We start from the raw sequence: 17,542 nt of genomic DNA, 5'->3' as shown, positions 1-17,542 counted from the left end.
TTAATGGTCAGGAGTTCCCACTGTGGCTCAGTGGGTTAAGGATCTTGCATTGCTGCAGCTGCAGCATAGGTTGAAACTGGCTGGGATTTCTTCTCTGGGCCGGGAACTTCCATAGGCACTGAGAGCGGCCGAAATAGAAAAGATGAATCAATAAAGTCAATCCATGTTCAGTGACATGAACCGTCAATAGCTCGGGTGGCTGCGTAGGTGTGATGGTTAATTTTACGTGTCCACCTGACTGGCCTAATGGATGCCCAGAGAGCTGGTAAAATACTATCTCTGGGTGTGTCTGTGTGGATGTTTCAGGAAGAGATTTGCATTTGAATTGATGATCAGAGTGAAGAAGAAGACCCTTCCCAGTGGGAGTGGACATCGCCCAGTCCTGAGGGCCCCGCGAGAAGGCAAAGGAAGCGGGTGAATGTGCTTTTTCTGTTTGCCCGGGGAGCTCTGTCTTCTTCTGCCCTCAGACATTCTCAGGCTGTCAATTCAGACTGTGACTGCGACTGAGAACGCTGCCCCCACTCCCCACCCCCTCCCATCCCCATTCTACGGCTTTGGCTGCCCGGAATCGCACCGTTGGTGTTCCTGGTTTGCCAGCTTGCCAATAGTAGATGCTTGCAAACAGGACTTCTTGGGTCCATCCCCACCCCAGCCAATTCCAATAATAAATCTCTTTCGATATAGATCTCTCTCTCTCTCTCTCGATCCAATTGGTTCTGTTTCTCTGGCGAACCCTGACAAATATCGTAGGGTCGTGGTTTAAAGCCCGGCTTCTGAGTCGTACTGCCTGGGATTGGAATTAAGGCCCCACCCCTTATGAGCAGCAGGAACTGAATTTCCTCAACTAAAATCAGGCAGAATCATAGTCTCTTGTTTCGTGTTGAGGCTTAAAGAAGTGAATGCAAAGGCGCTTAGCACAGAGCCTCGCACACGTGAAGTCCTGAAATAAGTATCTCGTTATGCATAACTATAGCTCAAACAGTGGCTAGATAACAGGAGGCAGCTTTTTTTTCATTTTAAAAAATTCTATTGAAGTATAGTTGATTTATAATATGTTGATCCCTGCTGTACAACAAAGTGATTCAATTCTACATGTACACACATCCATTCTTGCCCTTTTTGTTTTTAGGGCTGCACCCGAGGCATGTGGAGGTTCCCAGGCTAGGGGGTCAAATTGGAGCTGTAGCTGCCGGCCTATGCCACAGCCACCGCAATGCCAGATCCGAGCTGTGTCTGCGAACTACACCACATCTCACGGCAATGCCAAATCCTAAACCCGCTGAGCGAGGCCAAGGATTGAACCTGCGTCCTCATGGATGATAGTCAGATTCGCTTCCAATGAGCCACGATGGGAACTCCCATGCATCTATTCTCATCAGATTCTTAGGAAGGAGGGTTTCATAACACTCAAAGCTCATCAGTGCCAAAAAGCAGGAAAGTTTCTTTCTTTTGCCCGCAAAACCTTTCTAGGATCCTTTAGTATTTCTTGAACACCTACTATGTGCTTGGTTCTGAGCTGAGATTTGGGCTGCTTCTGAAGAGCTGAGCCACATGCCTTTGTGTTTGGGAGATCTGGAGTCTGCTTTGAGAGAGAAGACACAGCAGAATTCCCGAGTCATCTCTGCAAGGGCCGAAGAGAAAGAGGCCTGTTTAGGAAGGTAGGAAGATGCCCCAAAGGCTGGCACGTGGGTCATGAGTGGGTTGGCCTCTAGGATTTTCTCCTGGGGGTGGGGGGGTAGCCTCAGCCTGGAGGGACTTCCTCTGCCCTTAGTTATTCCCATTGTCCTTACCTTCCAATTCCTAAGCAACAACTCCCAAATGTAGCCAGGTAGCACTTACAAAGTGCTTCGGGCTTTCCCAAGAGCTTCTGGAGACTTTCTTATCAATTTGCTTCAATTTCTCTGGAAGAGCTAGAGGCATTAGCATCTGAACCGCTTACTCATCTGGCAATGAATCATGCGCCGTTTTTGGACCTTGCACTCCCATTTTGAAATGTTTCGTAAATCGGCTGTTTCTGTTAAGCGGCTTGCATGCTCACTTCTTCCTCCCACATAGACTGTAACTATGCTCCAGGCCGAGGTTGGGGAAAAGGCAAACAAGAACGAATGAACCCAAGGCTGAGCCTCAGGAGAGTGGAGTCTGGAGCTGAGGTTTGGATAAGTCATGCAGTGTTTCGGAACTTAGATTTTCCTCACATGTGCAACAGGCCAATCGTTTCTGCCAAACCTCTACTGTGAGTGCCTGATAGATTTATAGGACTGACGCAGTTTTTTAAAAATCTGTCTAGACTCTGGAAGTGGATGGGCTGTGTGGGTCCATATTTTGCAGCTCCTAACTAACCATGTGAGACCTCGGTTTTCTCATCAGTCAAATGGGGGTATCAAAACGCTAGATCTTGGAGGTCCCGGTGGCACAGTGGAAACGAATCCCACTGGGAACCATGGGGTTGCGGGTTCGATTCCTGGCCTTACTCAGAGGGTTAAGGATTTGGTGCTGATGTGAGCTGTGGTGTAGGTTGCAGACGAGGCTTGGATCCTGCGTTGCTGTGGCTGTGGCTGTGGTGTAGGCCAGCAGCTAGAGCTCTGATTCGACCCCTAGGCTGGGAACCTCCATATGCCACGGGTGCAGCCCTAAAAAGACAAGAGACAAAAAACAAACAAACAAACAAAAAAACCACTCCAGATCTTAATAAATAACAACTCCCAATGCCTTGATGATTAAATGAGAACAGTGCTGGAATGCGGCAAGTACTACATAAATGTGTTGCTGTTATTATTGTTATTATTATTTTCATCATTATCACCATCTTACCATCATCGTACTTACTCAATATTGTCTTTTTTTTTTTTTTTTACACGGTCACACCCAGAGCATATGGAAGTTCCTGGGCCAGGGGTTCAATTGCAGCTGCAACTGCCCGCCTAGGCCACAGCAACACCAGATCTGAGCCGCATATGTGACTTAAGCTGCAGCTTGTGGCAATGTCAGATCTTTAACCCACTGAGCGCAGCCAGGGATTGAACCTACATCCCCTATGTTGGGTTTTTAACCCACTGAGCCACAACAAGAACTCCTCAATCTAGTCTTAAAAGAATGCACTTTATAAGTCTGGTAAAAGTTGATGCCCTCACTTTTGCTGTGAAGAAAATCAAGACATCCTCTGTCCTATCTCTGCAATTTTCATTTAAGTTTAAAATAATTCCAAAAAACAGAAGTTCCTGTTGTGGCTCAGTGAGAACGAAACAGACTAGTATCCAGAGGATGCCAGTTCAATCCCTGGCCGCGCTCAGTGGGTTAAGGATCTGGCTGTGGTGTAGGTCGCAGACGGAGCTCGGATCCCGAGTTGCTGGGGCTGTGGTGTAGACCAGTAGCTGCAGCTCCGATTCAACCCCTAGCCTGGGAACCTCCATATGCTGTACCTACAGCCCTAAAAAGCAATCAATCAATCAATTTATTTATTAAATAATTACAAAAAAACAGAGCCAACCACACAAAAACAACACTCAGTACTTTCTTATGGACTCCAAGAGAGAATCCGAACTCTCTCACCTGGCAGGCAGGTGAGACTTCTGCAGGCTGGGCACAGGCTGCCTCCCTCCACCCTGTGGCACTGCCAACCTGGTTCCTGCCTGAGCAGGCACCTGTTCTGCAGAGGCTGCTCCCTCTGCCCTGAATGTCCTCCCTCTGCGCCGGGTGGGCTTCTATTTCTCTTTTAAGTCCAACAAGAAGGGTTGCCTGTTCTGCAAAGTCTTCCTCTACTCTGTGGGCACGGCTGGCTTCTTCCTCCTATCCCCTGCTCGGTAGTTTGCATTCATTTATAATCTAGCTCTCAGAGTTCCCGTTGTGGCTCAGCCAGTTAAGAACCAACGAGTATCCATGAGGATGTGGGTTCGATCCCTGGCCCCACTCAGTGGGTTAAGGATCCGGCATTGCCGTGAACTGTGGCATGGTTTGCAGATGCAGCTCGGATCTGGCATTGCTGAGGCTGTGGTATAGACCAGCAGCTGCAGCTGGGAATTTCCATATGCTGCTGGTGTGGCTCTAAGGGGGAAAAAAAAAATCGAGCTCTCCCCACCCTGGATTGTGTCCTGGAAAGTCTGTGCTCTTCTGTAACCTGTCAAATGTCTGGAGAGCAGCTGCTGGGTCTCCGGAGCTCAGGGCCTGAAGCACAGATGCTTGTGAGAACTGCGACTTGCAGAAGTTGGCTTTCCCTTCTCAGTAAATGGTCCCATCACGCATGCAAGTGCTTCCACTTGGATCCTGCAAGTCAACCTTGCTTCTTCCCCTCAGTTCCATCAGTCCAGGCCATTCCTGTCCACTCTACTCCAGGAAAACTCTTATCCTCACTAACTCCACCATCCACTTCCTCACCTGGTCCCTGCACCTCATTTCTGAACGACTTTCATTAAAGTGCAGCCAAAGTCCTGCCTTCAAAGTCAATTTCTCATGGCCCTGCCCTGGCTTCAACTCTTCCAAAGCTGCCCAGTGCCCCTCTGATAAGGTAAATTTTGGCAAATTCCTCCAGGGACTAGGCAAGATCTTCCTCAATCACCTCTGTGGTCTCACCTCACATTGTTTTCTCTCCTTCTTCCAGTTCCTCCAGCCCCGGGGCCTCTATAGGAGCTGCATCCCTGCTCGGACCCTTGACCTGCCTTCCCCTCTCCACTTGTCCGTCTTCTAATCTATCAGGTCTCCAGTGAATGATGGCCTTTCCCCTTGGTGAACCATCTCTGGCTCCTGAGACAGTCAGGGTCCTTGTAGGAAGTATCCACGTAGCTTTTCCTTTCATTACATTTATACTTAAGGTGACCAACCACTCCGGTTTCCCAGGACCGAGCTTGCAGTCTCAGGAGACGGGACTTCAGTGCCCCAACTGGGGAAGTCCTGGTCAAACTGGGCTAAGTTGGTGGCCTTACTTGTAATGCCTCGTCCTCTGGTTCAATGACTCTTCACAAGATCAAGCATCACGAGATCCAAGGTCCGTGTGTTTTGTTTACATCTCTATTCCATTGACAAGTGGATAAACACATATTTACTATTTGTTGGATGGATGGGTGGATGGATGGATGGATGGATGGTTGGGTGGATGGATGGATGGAGAGATCTTAAAGGATCCTTCCAGCTCTTGGTCAGAGATTCAATAAAAGTAAAACCAAGGAAAAGAATAATAATGAGAACAATCCTTTCAAATATCCTTGGGCAACTGGCGGTTGAACTTTGCCTGTGGGAAAGATGGGAATGAGCACAAAGCATTGCTTCTAAATAGAATTTGTAGATCCAGGCTTGAAGGCGAAAAGGCAGGAAACAATGGCTTCTTCGGTAAAATGAGTTCCACAAGCTATTGTGCATTTTTTTCACATGCGTGCTTTAGAATGGATGCCCTCTCAGGTAGGTCCAGCTCTTCCTGTCTGTTTTGCAAGGGAGGAAAGCGAGGGATGGTGAGGTGAGATAACGCATCCCAAGTCACACTTGGGACCGATGATAAAGGTGGGGCAGACCCCTCCTCCGGTGGCTGCAATGATGCACTTGCCTCTTTCCCTAAGTTAGAGCCCATGGTGTCTTTCAATCTCTGGGTGCTAATGGTGGGGGGCGGGGGGGATCCCAGGAAAGACGGAAACTTTATGGAAAAGATGGTTGAGAGCTGGAAAAGATGGAGAAGAAAGAAGAGGCCCCTTAAAGTCATCTGAGGCTCTGGGAAGAGTCTGAGTAATAGAGAAATCCTTATGAGAAACAGAATCTCTGTACTGGGAGATCAAAACTAAAGGAACATTCAAACTTGGAAACTTGTCTTTCTCCAAAGAGGAGGAGAATTGAGCTATTGATTGCATTTATTTTCTCATGACACAAAAGGTAAATGAATCCTTTTAGAGCAGAAAACATTTTTTATTACCTTCTGAGTAATTTCCTTGGAAAAAGGAAAACATTTTTTAAAGCCACTGGCAGTAAAACTAGGTTCACCCTCCCCGCACGCCCCCCACATCTTAAATGAGAATGTGTGTCATTATTCATGCATAATCTGATTCCGAATGGTTCCTTGTTTACAGTTTGTTTTTTGTATTTCCTTATGTAAGCAAGAATTAATACACTTAGACATGAAAGAAATCAGCTAAATTATTTTTACTGCTTCTCTTTAGGACGCACAATATGTCTTCTTTAACTCTCAATGACACGCAAAACAGTGAGAGAAGAACACAAATAAATACCTATGGAAACAAAGACAGATCTCTGCGCTGCTGGGCTTGTCTCTTTTTCTTTCTCCCCGGAGCCTGCAGGGAGTCGGGCGGGTCTGGGACTCAGTGTGGAGCTGGTTTGCCCAGTCCTGGTGCCCTTGAGATGCTGGCTCACCCGGGCGGGCAAGCAGTGCCCGTGAGCGCACCCCCTCCCAGCTGAGCTGAAAGCCAAAGGAGCATCCAGATGTGCAGGCAGTCTGCAAATCTGGGGCCGGCGGCTCCTGGCAGGGAAGAGCCCTAGGTATTCTCAGCCTTTCCATTTCCAACCTAGAGAGCTGCTTGCTGGCTGACTCTGGGGCCCGTGAATGACCTGGCAGATTGCATCTGGGTGCTAATTTATCAGCTGGTTTACCAGAGGTCGTGTCGGGATTTCAGAGCCCACTTGCTCCTTTTAAAAGCCTCCTGGGTAATTTCTAGAAATCATCATAGTAAGTGAAGTGGGCCAGACAGTGGAAGACAAACGTCATATGATATCACTTATATGTGGAATCTAAAAAAAGATACAAATGAGCTTCTTTGCAGAACAGAAAAGACTCGCAGACTTTGAAAACAAATTTTTAAGGGTTACCAAATGGGACAGGACAGGTATGTGTGCGTATGGGGGGTGGGCAACAGCTGGACTTGGGGTTTAGGATCGGCCTGTGCACACTGAGGCATATGGAATGACGGGTTCTGTGTAGTGCAGAGAACTCTAGCCAATATTCTGTGATCATTCTTTGCCTACGTGGGCAAAGAATCTGAAAGAGAATGGATGTGTGTCCATGGATGATGGAATCGCTTTGTTGTACAGCAGAAATGATCCCCACCTTGTAAATCAACTCTACTTCAACAAAATTTTAAAAAATGAATAAAATAAAATAAAACAAAAGCCTCCCCGGTTAACACACAGCCTCCTTAAATTTAAGGTCAGCCCCACACTTACATGGACCTGAGAGCAAGCTCCTCCTTAAATTTGCATCCTGGCCACCTCTTTGCCACCCGCCCCTGCCCCCCCCCCTCCCCCGCCGGCCCTGAGGCTTCTCTATGAGGGAAGTGACTTCAAATTCATGTGTCTACTTCCTTTCCCGGGACTCTTTTCCTGGCGATCTGAGTGCTTCATATTTTGCTAACTCACATTACAGCAGACAACTCTGTGTATGTGATCTCTGTTTAGAAATAGGTTTCCCTTTTTTAATTCTTTTTTTTTTTTTTTTTTTTTTTTTTTTGCTTTTTAGGGCATATGGTAGATTCCCAGGCTAGGGGTTGAATCGGAGCTGCAGCTGCGGGCAACAGCAACCCTGGATCCAAGCCACATCTGCAACCTACACCATAGCTCACGGCAACCCAGATCCTTAACCTACGGAGCAGCGCCAGGGATCAAACCTGCGACCTCATGGATACTGGGTGGGTTTGTTATCACTGAGCCACAATGGGAACTCCCTCCTTTTTAAAATTCTTATGTCCCTATTACTCTTTTGTAGCCATCATTAGAAGAAAAACACAGAAGCTTTATTTTTTATTTATTTCATGCAGGGATGAAATAGCACATCTTTGTTAGGGATTTGCTAGCATGAGAGTGACAAGGCTGTAAAATGTGACCTTATGAATCCAGAAAATGACGGCCGCCAGGAACTTGAGGCCTCCTATCTCCCCGGGCCTGACTTCTCCACCTGTCATCCCCCTGTGCTCTCTTTGAAGAGAGAAGCTGGCTTTATTTTCACTCCAACTCAAATAAAGTTCCTTCCTCGGCCTCTGCTGGTAGGACTCAGGCTCAGAGGCCAGCGGGACTTTACCCAGCCAGATACCACGGTGAAACTGAAACGAAATATGATAGCAATTTACTGAACCCTCACCAGCTGCCAGCCCGGGGTCTGACTGTCACCTCCTCCTTACCCCCAGAATTGATCTTGGATCCAAGTAAAAAGGGCCTCCAATCCGTGTCCCACGCACATGCGTGAGTTCGTGCCCAGATGCCACATGCCCTCTCCCGCCCTCTGCAGACCCGGCCTCTCTCCACAATAAGGATGCTCTGTGCCAAGGTTTGTGTCTTCCTGGAGCTCACGTCCCCTATGCTACACTACACTCGGGGTGGCCAGAGCCTCAGGATTTCCTGCTTATAAGCTGCGTGCGCCCCTTTGCCAGATCTGTCCTCTCAAAGTGGGATGGAGGTGACCGTCCAGGTCTGGAGGTGGCTGTCAAGGAGAGGTCACCTGTTCTCTGACTGACACTCCAGAAGAACTCCCAGGGGACTGTCACCTCTGCCAAAGCACCAGACATGCAGTGATGCTACCTTGGCCCCTCCATCTAGCCCTGCCATTCATTGACTACCTCTGTGTGACATCAGTTGATGCCCTGATAAATTGTCCAACCACATGTTGCTCAAATTTCTGACTTATAGGATCTGGGTGATAAATTAAAACATTAATGCCTTAAGCCACTCAGTTTTGGCTAAAAGCAGTACTCTTTCTGGTGCAGCAAGAGTAACCAGAATTTCTCCAACAGAGGAGTGAACCTTTCCTCAAAAGAAAAACCAGACCGGGAGTTCCCGTCATGGCTCAGTGGTTAATGAATCTGACTAGGAACCATGAGGTTGCAGGTTCGATCCCTGGCCTCGCTCAGTGGATTAAGGATCCACTGTTGCCATGAGCCGTGGTGTAGGTTGCAGACGCGGCTCAGATCCTGCGTTGCTGTGGCTGTGGCGTAGGCCGGCAGCTGCAGCTCTGATTAGACCCCTAGCCTGGGAACCTCCATATGCTGTGGGTATAGCCCTAAAAAGACAAAAACAAAAAAGAAGGAAGGAAGGAGGGAGGGAGGGAAGGAAGGAAGGGGAAAGAAAGAAAAGAAAAACCAAACCAAACAGAAATTGCTAAATATTGACTGTTATAAGGAAGGAGCTGCACCTAGAAGGAAGATTTGTGCTAGGTGGCGAATTCTAACTGTATTAGTTTTCTGCTGCTACATAACAAATTACCCCAAAGCTTATTGGCTTACAAAAAACAAATAGTTATTTTCTGACAATGTTAGGAGGTCAGGAATCTGAGTATAGCTTAGCAGGTGCTCTAGCTCAGGGTCTCAGTTATGATGCCGTCAGAGGCTGCTGTCACTCAAGCCTCTACTGGGGAAGGATCCCTTTCCAGCTCACTCATGGGGTTGCTGGGAAGTCTCAATTCCTTGCTAGCACCCCTAGGTTCATAGTTCCAGAGATTTCTCTGCAGGGCAGCGTATAAAAAGACAACTGGCTTCAACAGAATATGCATGAGAGGCCAGGAGAAGGTGAGCAGGATGGAAATCACAATTTTTTGCAACCTAGCCTCTCAAGACACATCTGATCATTTTTGCCATATTCTGTTCATTGGAAGCAAGTCACAAGGTCTATTCCACACCCTTGGGGAGGGGACTATACCAGGGTATGAAGAGGATGAGGTGGGGACCATCGGGGGCCCTCTTAGAGCTACCTGCCACATTGCCCTTCCAAGTAGTTAAGGTGTCAGGCTGCAGCTTTACCTGATGGCCACCAGGGTTCCTGTATTGATAGGACAGAAAGCAGTGACAACATTGTATGTGAAAAGATGTGACCATTGCAAGTACAATACCACAAACCATAATACCTAGTGTCCTCATACGGCTCCATATCTACCTGTCTCACCTCCAGTCCCCATTGCACTTCCTGCTTGAGGACCTTTTTTGCCAAGTTCACATAGCCTTATTCTCCAAGGCAGTGACATCTCAAGCTAAACCTTCCCTATGGGAGCTTCTAAGAGCTCTGCTTTATCAGACAACCTCATGGGTTTTCCTTGTGGTCCTTCTGCCAACCACTGAGGTCAATGGACCTGAAAAAAATGATAGGAACCTACCAGTCTGTGCCTTGTTCCTTAGTATGGGTTAAAGGAGCCTAAAATTCAATTCAACTTATCTGAGCATCTATGATACTGTTCCTCCCGGATCAATAACTGTCCCCACCCAGCAAGAAGAAAAGACTCGGTATAATCTCACTCCTCATATTGATAAGTTATGGGTGTAAGATTCCTAAGTATCATGAAGTTAGCTTCTTCTTTTTTTTTTTTTTTTTTGGCTTTTTGCCTTTTCTAGGGCCGCACCCATGGCATATGGAGGTTCCCAGGCTAGGGGTCTAATCGAAGCTGTAGCTGCCAACCACAGCCACAGCCACAGCAATGCGGGATCCAAGCTGTGTCTGCGACCTATACCACAGCTCATGGCAACGCCGGATCCTTAACCCATTGAGCAAGGCCAGGGATTGAACCCACCACCTCATGGTTCCTAGTCGGATGTGTTAACCTCTGAGCCATGACAGGAACCCCGAAGATAGCTTCTTAGGGTCTAAAATGATTGTAATGATGGGAAAACTTAGTCATGTAGTCAAAATTAGCCCCTGAAAAAATCCCCTTAAATTCCACAGAAAGTACAGAAGACATTGTTTTGTGTACAGGCTCTCAAAAAAGTTCATCCCACTGAGTTTTCTTCTTCCTGCCGTCCAAGAGATTGTCGTCTCTTCAGCTGAATCCCAGTTAAAGTAATTGGCTTAGTTACCTGGCCCTATTCTACCAAAAACAAGGAGCTGATTTTGTTATTCTAATAAACATGTCTTGCATGTTTATTGGAACTTATAAAGTGAAAGGGGTATAATACGGTATGGTTTTACTCTCTATGGTTTTATCAAACAAAGACAACGAAGAAAAGACAGAGGGCCAACTGCATGAACACTCAGGAAATCTAGTAATAGCAGAGCACAGGGGTCAGTGACCTTCTTCTGTAAAGGGCCAGATAGTATATAATTTAGACTTGCCAGTCCATATTGGCTTTGGAGCAATTTTTCGATTCTTTCTTGTATCATGACAGCAGATAGTGCATCTATGAATGGTCGTCGCTGTGACCCACTAAAACCTCATTTACCAAAACAGGTTGGCCGGTTGGACTTGGCCAGCAGCTCATGGTTTGCCAACCTCTGGTGCAGCTGAGCGACTGTCTAACCGACCTCGTGTTGCATCTCTGCAATCATCCATCCACGCGTCCGTTCATCCCTCCACCCAGCCAGCCACAGACCAATTTAACACAGACTTAAGGAAGGTCTGCCGTGTAGATGAAGTCCAAGCATGGCTATGAGGTGGCACGTCATTGCTTTGTTTTGTGCCAAGGCGAGAGGCCACGTGGTAGTTGTAGCCCTACGCCTGGGACTGCCACTGAGATTAGTGACGCTGAGGCAAGTCCCTGAAGTCAGGGCGTCCTCCCTTTCACATGGAATTGCCTCCTACACCCACCTTCATTCCAAGCTGTCAATTTTACTTCTTAATTCCTCCTCGAGCTGCGAGGAAGAAAAACAAACAAATAAGCAAATCTCCTGCACATGGTGGCTGGCACCTTAAAAACCCTCTGCCCAGGCAAAGGGCATGGAGTGGGGAGATCAACACTGGAGAGGCAGCCCCCGCACCCCTTGGGCGACCTGCAGGAAGCCTCTCCTCTCAGGTTGTGTCCCAGGCGAGCGGTCCCCTCTGTGTTTCCTACTTGTCACTTACTTAGTCCGTAAAACTTTTTTGTGACCCCATGCCCTCCAGGTGCTGTCACTGGTTCTCTCTGGGCAAGTGTAAAGAACCTCTGCCGTGCCCGGGGTGTTAGCCCAAGTCCCAGAATGAACCTCTCAAGTCCGCCCAGGGCTGCAGACATGGCACAGAGGGCAGAACACGTGAGCCCAGGGCTGCACCGAAGTCAGGGTACTGCCCTGAACACGGCAGAGTAATGGCAGCGAGACGGCTGTGCGTTTCTGGACATCGTGGAGCCGACGGACAGGCATCGACGTGAACCTCTGCATGAAGCTGGTCCACCCCTTTGTGGGATCTGCCGTTTGTCTTCCCCGGAGCCTTTGGGGAGTGAAGGGTCACTGTGTGAAAGGGCCTGGAACTGTCACACTGGCTCCGGCCATGAAGCAGCCTCTCTCTAGTCGCTGGCGGGGCCTTCTGATCTGAGCACAGAGCTCCGAAGGCCCTTTGGTTTGAACAGGTGCTGAAAGGCAGGGAAAGCCAAAATATTTTGTTCTTTCTGGGTCACGCGCTGTTTGCTGTTGGAAACATCTGTATGGATGGGTGTAGAGGTTAAACATAACAGAAGCGCAGCCAACAATGCCAGTGGTTTTTGATAGGGAGCCCCCCGAGGACCCCAATAAAGTCGATCTCTTAAGCACCAGCCCGTGGCTTCAGGGCCTCAGTGACAGGCAATGAATTATCCACGTTGGTTAAAAGGGCAAGGTCACCTCATAACAACATCGCCCATATGCTGCCGCTAAATCAAGCCTGTCCTCAAATATCATTTGGGGAAGATGTGTGTGCGTGCGTGCGTGCGTGTGTGGTGTGTGTGTACGTGTGTGTGGAGCGAGGTGATGATGTAGGCCCGCTTTCAAAAGCAGAAATCACCATAATTAGAGGAAATGCTACAAGTTCATTTCCTCAAAAAAGAGCAAGTGAAAGAGAAGGAGCTTAAAGACTAGATGTTTAGACAGGCCTGCAAGCCCCCTTGTGACCTTGCTCTGATATTTAACAAAACATTAATCTTCTTGCCAGCAATTATAAAGGATACAGTGATGTCGCTGGCTCTCAGTGAGTGAGTAATAGTAATTCCATTGTTCCCCTTTATTTATGCCTTGGCTGTACCAGGCAGATGAGGTAAGTTGGGGCTTTGATATGTTATTATTCCGCACTGGCAATACATAAAGGATGCTTACACAAATATCTGTCTGTTTTGGAGGCACTGTTTCACACCTCCTTACAACTCGCGATCAAAGCGTTTCAACATTTTATTATGAAATCATGAAAATCCTCCTCTCGTTTGCATATGAATTATAGCCTTTTTTTAAACCCCCAGTGTACCCCAGTGACAGTGGCTTTTGAACCACAAAAAGGAACAAGGTGTTAGATATTTATTCCTTGAAGGCTGTGACTGGCTGGATAACCTCGCTGAATGCTCTTTGCCAGCACACTGTCTAAGATCTCCAGCAAACACAAAAGCTAGGGTGGTGGGGTGGAGGGGCAGCGGAGGCGGGGGGGGGGGGGTACCCTCAGGGCCACGAAGAGGCCAACAATTGCTCCTTCTCTTGTCGGGAAACAAAATTTGGTGTGATGTCCTGCATGTGGGAGCAGAGGAGAAAGGAAAAGTTACGCACCTCATAATTTTAGGCTAAACAAAAAAGCCATCTTTGTCTTCCTAAAATAAAACAAAATCCTTAGCCAGAGTTTGGGGCAGCAGGCTGTTTCCGGTGAGGGGTGTCTTCTCTGTTGTCACCCAGGCTTTGGGCTCACGTCCATCAGGCAAACAGAGGAGAAGCAATGGCTTCTTTTTGTGGGATTTGCATATCAACTGGGGATCTTCCTTTTTAGCTGGCCTCTCCTGGGGACCATTAATAATCTCCCTTGGAATGCGGAGGGTGGGAGGGAAGTTGCCTGATCGCATTGGTGTTGCTGAGATGTGCTGGGCGTGTGGATTCTTTTCTGGGGGTTTTGTTTCTTAGGTGAATCGCTGAGCACATAGACTGCAAGAAATCGAAGCCATCCTGTGATTTTCGTGAAGGCAGCTTTGTTTGCGAAGGAAAAAGAGCCATCGGCAGTTAGTTACGGAGGTTACATTTTAGACTCTTGCCATAGGCTAGGTCTCTGCCTTTGATTAGCACCCGTGGGTCACAGGGACCAGGACAGTATCCTGTCTCATCAAGCATAGGGGATGCGCAGAAGGGAGAGGAGAAAGGGAAGAGCAAGCATGGTCCTTCTCTGATGTGGTCGAAGTGCGATTCTGCATGGAATTCCAAGCTTCAGCTTGTGCCCGTGATGTGCTAGGCAGGGGCCGGCAGCCAAAGCACTGAGAAGCTGCTGAATACAGACAGAGCCAAACAGAGCCAAGTCCCCACCTGAGAGATCTCCTGCCTGGTTTGGGGTTTTGGTCGAGCAGGAAGGGGGGTAGATGGCAAAGTGAGGGGCTGCCCCAAAGTTGCCAAATTATCCCCTAAAGGAAGATTTATCTCCCCTCCTGTCCATGCCTCTTTCTGGCTTTTGTTCAAGCATACTGCAAATGCAGGGGTTTGTGACATACTCTTCTTAGGCTAAAGCATTTGTCCCCATCTCAGGAGCTTCCTCAGCACAGTGATATGTAAATAGCTCTCCAGTACCTTACAGCTTGCCTTGTCCCACTTAAAAACTTGGCAGTGACTTGTCAGAAATACAGATGATGATTTTTAATCCACCCCTTCTGCATGTAGAGATGACAGGGCAGTTAAGGCCCTACTTAATCCCCACCATCCTGCGGATCTGTCTCTGTTACTCACGGCCAGCAGGAAACTTCACTTATGACTTGAGTACTTCCCACACCCATATTTCCCCTCAGACCTGTGTGTTTACTCATCTCACGTCCCCTTTCTCAGAAGGACACAATATTTTATGAACTAACCCTACCCAGTTAGGAATGTCTACCCGAAATGCTGTGTTGAGAATGATTCCAAAGCCTTGCCTGGATTGGGGAGCAGGGGGATAAGAGTGGCCTGCTTGATTAGTGATGCCTGACTTGTGGTGATTGATTAATGATGTCTGCCACAGTCACAGAAAGAAGCAGGCAACTGTGCAGTCTTGAGTCTTTACAATATCTGAGCCTTCTGGGCTTATCCTTTTCTCTTTCCAAATGTCACAGTCCTCCGAGGCTCCTCCTTTTGCCTGGAGCCTTCCCTACCAGTGGCTACCTCCATCTTCCATTGCAGAACATGTTTATGGACCCAGATTCTACTGGGAATTGAATTACTATCATCCTTGAGAGACTGCTAACTATTTTCTAGGTGCATAGCAAGGCTTCCCAGTGAGATGAGATGCTCCGGAGGAGAGGACCTGCATTTTTCCCTCATCAAATAGCCTGACACAGGACCCACCGGTGTTGCTCAGGAATCACACGTGAAAAGAGTTGTAGAACTTTTATAATTTTTCAGTTTGTTATAAAATGAGCTATGGCTGTTTTCTCTATCAATCCCTACCTGTAGGCTCACATCTGTCTTTCCAGATGCACAGTTCCCTGCGATACCCCTGACGGTTACATCAAAACCCCTAAGACATAAATCCCAGGTAATTGCTGCAGGTCTTCCCAAGAAGGGAATTGTATTTGCTGCCCAAACCCACAAGTATTGATTCTGATACTTTGGGAGAAGTGCGTGTGCTGCCATATTACCGTATCTATTGCTCATTTAAAGAATGACGTGTCACTTTCTTCTACTATTAAAAAGCAAAGTCTTTTCCAGGTTTCCGATCCTCAAAGACAAGAGGTATTTATTGCTAAGCCTTGATTATTTCCCCTTTTTCCCTTCCCTAAGGTTTCTGAAGATTTAGCAAATCGATGATGAGATCTATCTTAATCATTGTTGTGGTCACCGAATTTTCTATTAACAAGTAAAAGTTACATAGAGCTAAATCAGCAAAAGGTGTGACTTCACTCAGTGTCTCTTAACCATTATAGAGAAGAAAAGAAATCCCTGCCATGTAGAATTTGCTGAGAATCTTGCAAAAACAGCTACTGGCAAAAAAAGGAAGAAAGAAAGAGATAAAGAGAAAAGAAAGGAAGGAAGGGGTGGAGGAAGGAAGGATTGGGAGTTTGGGATTAGTAGATGCAAACTATTATATATTGAATGGATAAAGAACAAGGCCCTACTATATTCAATGTACTGTGATAAACCCTAAGGGAAAAAATATGAAAGAGAATATATATAATATATAATGTATTTTAATATAAAATATATATTTATATATGATATATATGTTATATATGTAATATATATATAACTGAATCACTGCTGTACAGTAGAAATTAATACAACATTGTAAATCAACTATACTTCAATAAAACACTAATTCATTTAAAATTAATTTAGAAAAGAAGGAAGGAAGGGAAAAGAAAGGAAAAGAGAAAAAAAGAAAAGGCCAGAAAAGAAAAGAAGAAAAGTTGATCAAGGACTGGGTGACAAAAGGACCCACATGTTCAGAAAACAACCACCCTTAGGAGTTTGCACCTGGATCCCTAAAATGATTAATGACGTATTCCACAAATTGCATAAAGAATGCTTTCTTCTTCTTATCCTGAGAAGACCCGGTACACGTCTCCTAACACAACTTGGAAAGCCAACTCGGGAGGAGCCTTTCACTTGCCGCCCAGCATCCCTGGTCAGCAGGTTTGTTTCAGCGTCAGTGATGGAGAGTCTTTTTGATGGGTCATCTCGTGGCGCTTAGGAAACCCATGCTCACTGAGCATCCTAGCACCCTGCCCTCACTCAGCACTTTGGGGTACAAAGAAGCATCAGAGGCGGCTCTTCTTGAAGGGCATCTGCTGAGAAGTGAAGGGGCCAAGGGAGAGGAAGAATGGTCCAAATGCCCACAGGGCGTCTGCTTCTTCTGCTATTACTGTAAATGATCATAACACCACCGCATGTCGTGAGGGTTTTCTATGCCCCAGAGGCTCTTCTGAGCACGTTGAATGCTATGACAGTCATATAAAATAGGAACTCTTACCGTCTGACTAGGGGCTCTGATGGTTATCTTTGTTTACAAATGAGGAAATTGAGGTACCTGGTGGCGAAGAGAAGGAAGGCTCTCTGGGACAAGGATGTGTTAGGAACACGTGATCACCCACAGCTCTGGTGCCTTTTTTGCCTTTGGCTCTTGAGGGAACGGACTCTGAAAGTTTACTTGGGTGTTTTGGGTGGAATATTTATCTAAAAGAAAAAAAAAAATAAGGTCAGAACCATTTCCTCCACCCCTACCCCCAGCCACCTTGCAATCGGAGACAGACAGACAGACAGACATGTGGTGCAAGTGGGGAAGGGTCAGACTTCCCAAGTGTGAGCCTTCCCAAGTGTGAAAAGTTTTCCAGCTCTGGGCTGGCTGTCTGCTGCTGGGACGTCCCCCACCCCTGGTCCCCGCTTCGGCCCAGCAGCCCAGCAGCCCAGCAGACACGTGATCCAGGCGCACAAAGGGAAGAATTCCGCAGGCTCGGCTCTGAGCTTGTTCATAATTTGTCACATTGTTCCCCCACTTTGCTGCACGTATGAGATATGTAAGACCCCCGACAGCTCAGAGACCACTGCCGGGGCTAGGCACAATGGGGGAGAGGGGAGGCTGAATTGTGGCCGTAACCTGGGGTTCCTCTGCCTTTGTGACTGCCAATGAGATGCGTCAAGTCGTGGGGGTTGGCCTTTGTGAGGGCAATTAAAGCCGGGAGAGAGAGGGCCAGGAGGCAAGGGCTATCTGCGCTCACACAGGCAAGTCATTCAGCTGGAAGAGGGGCAGGGTATTGGCCCAGGATCTCGC

Source organism: Sus scrofa, chromosome 6, assembly GCF_054392235.1.
Source record: "Sus scrofa isolate SSC_HxYL_T2T_F1_AM1 chromosome 6, Sscrofa_HxYL_maternal_Yorkshire_Landrace_v2.0, whole genome shotgun sequence".
Taxonomy (NCBI): Eukaryota; Metazoa; Chordata; class Mammalia; order Artiodactyla; family Suidae; genus Sus; species Sus scrofa.
The sequence above is the reverse complement of the archived record's forward strand: the minus strand, read 5'-3'. Positions refer to the sequence as shown.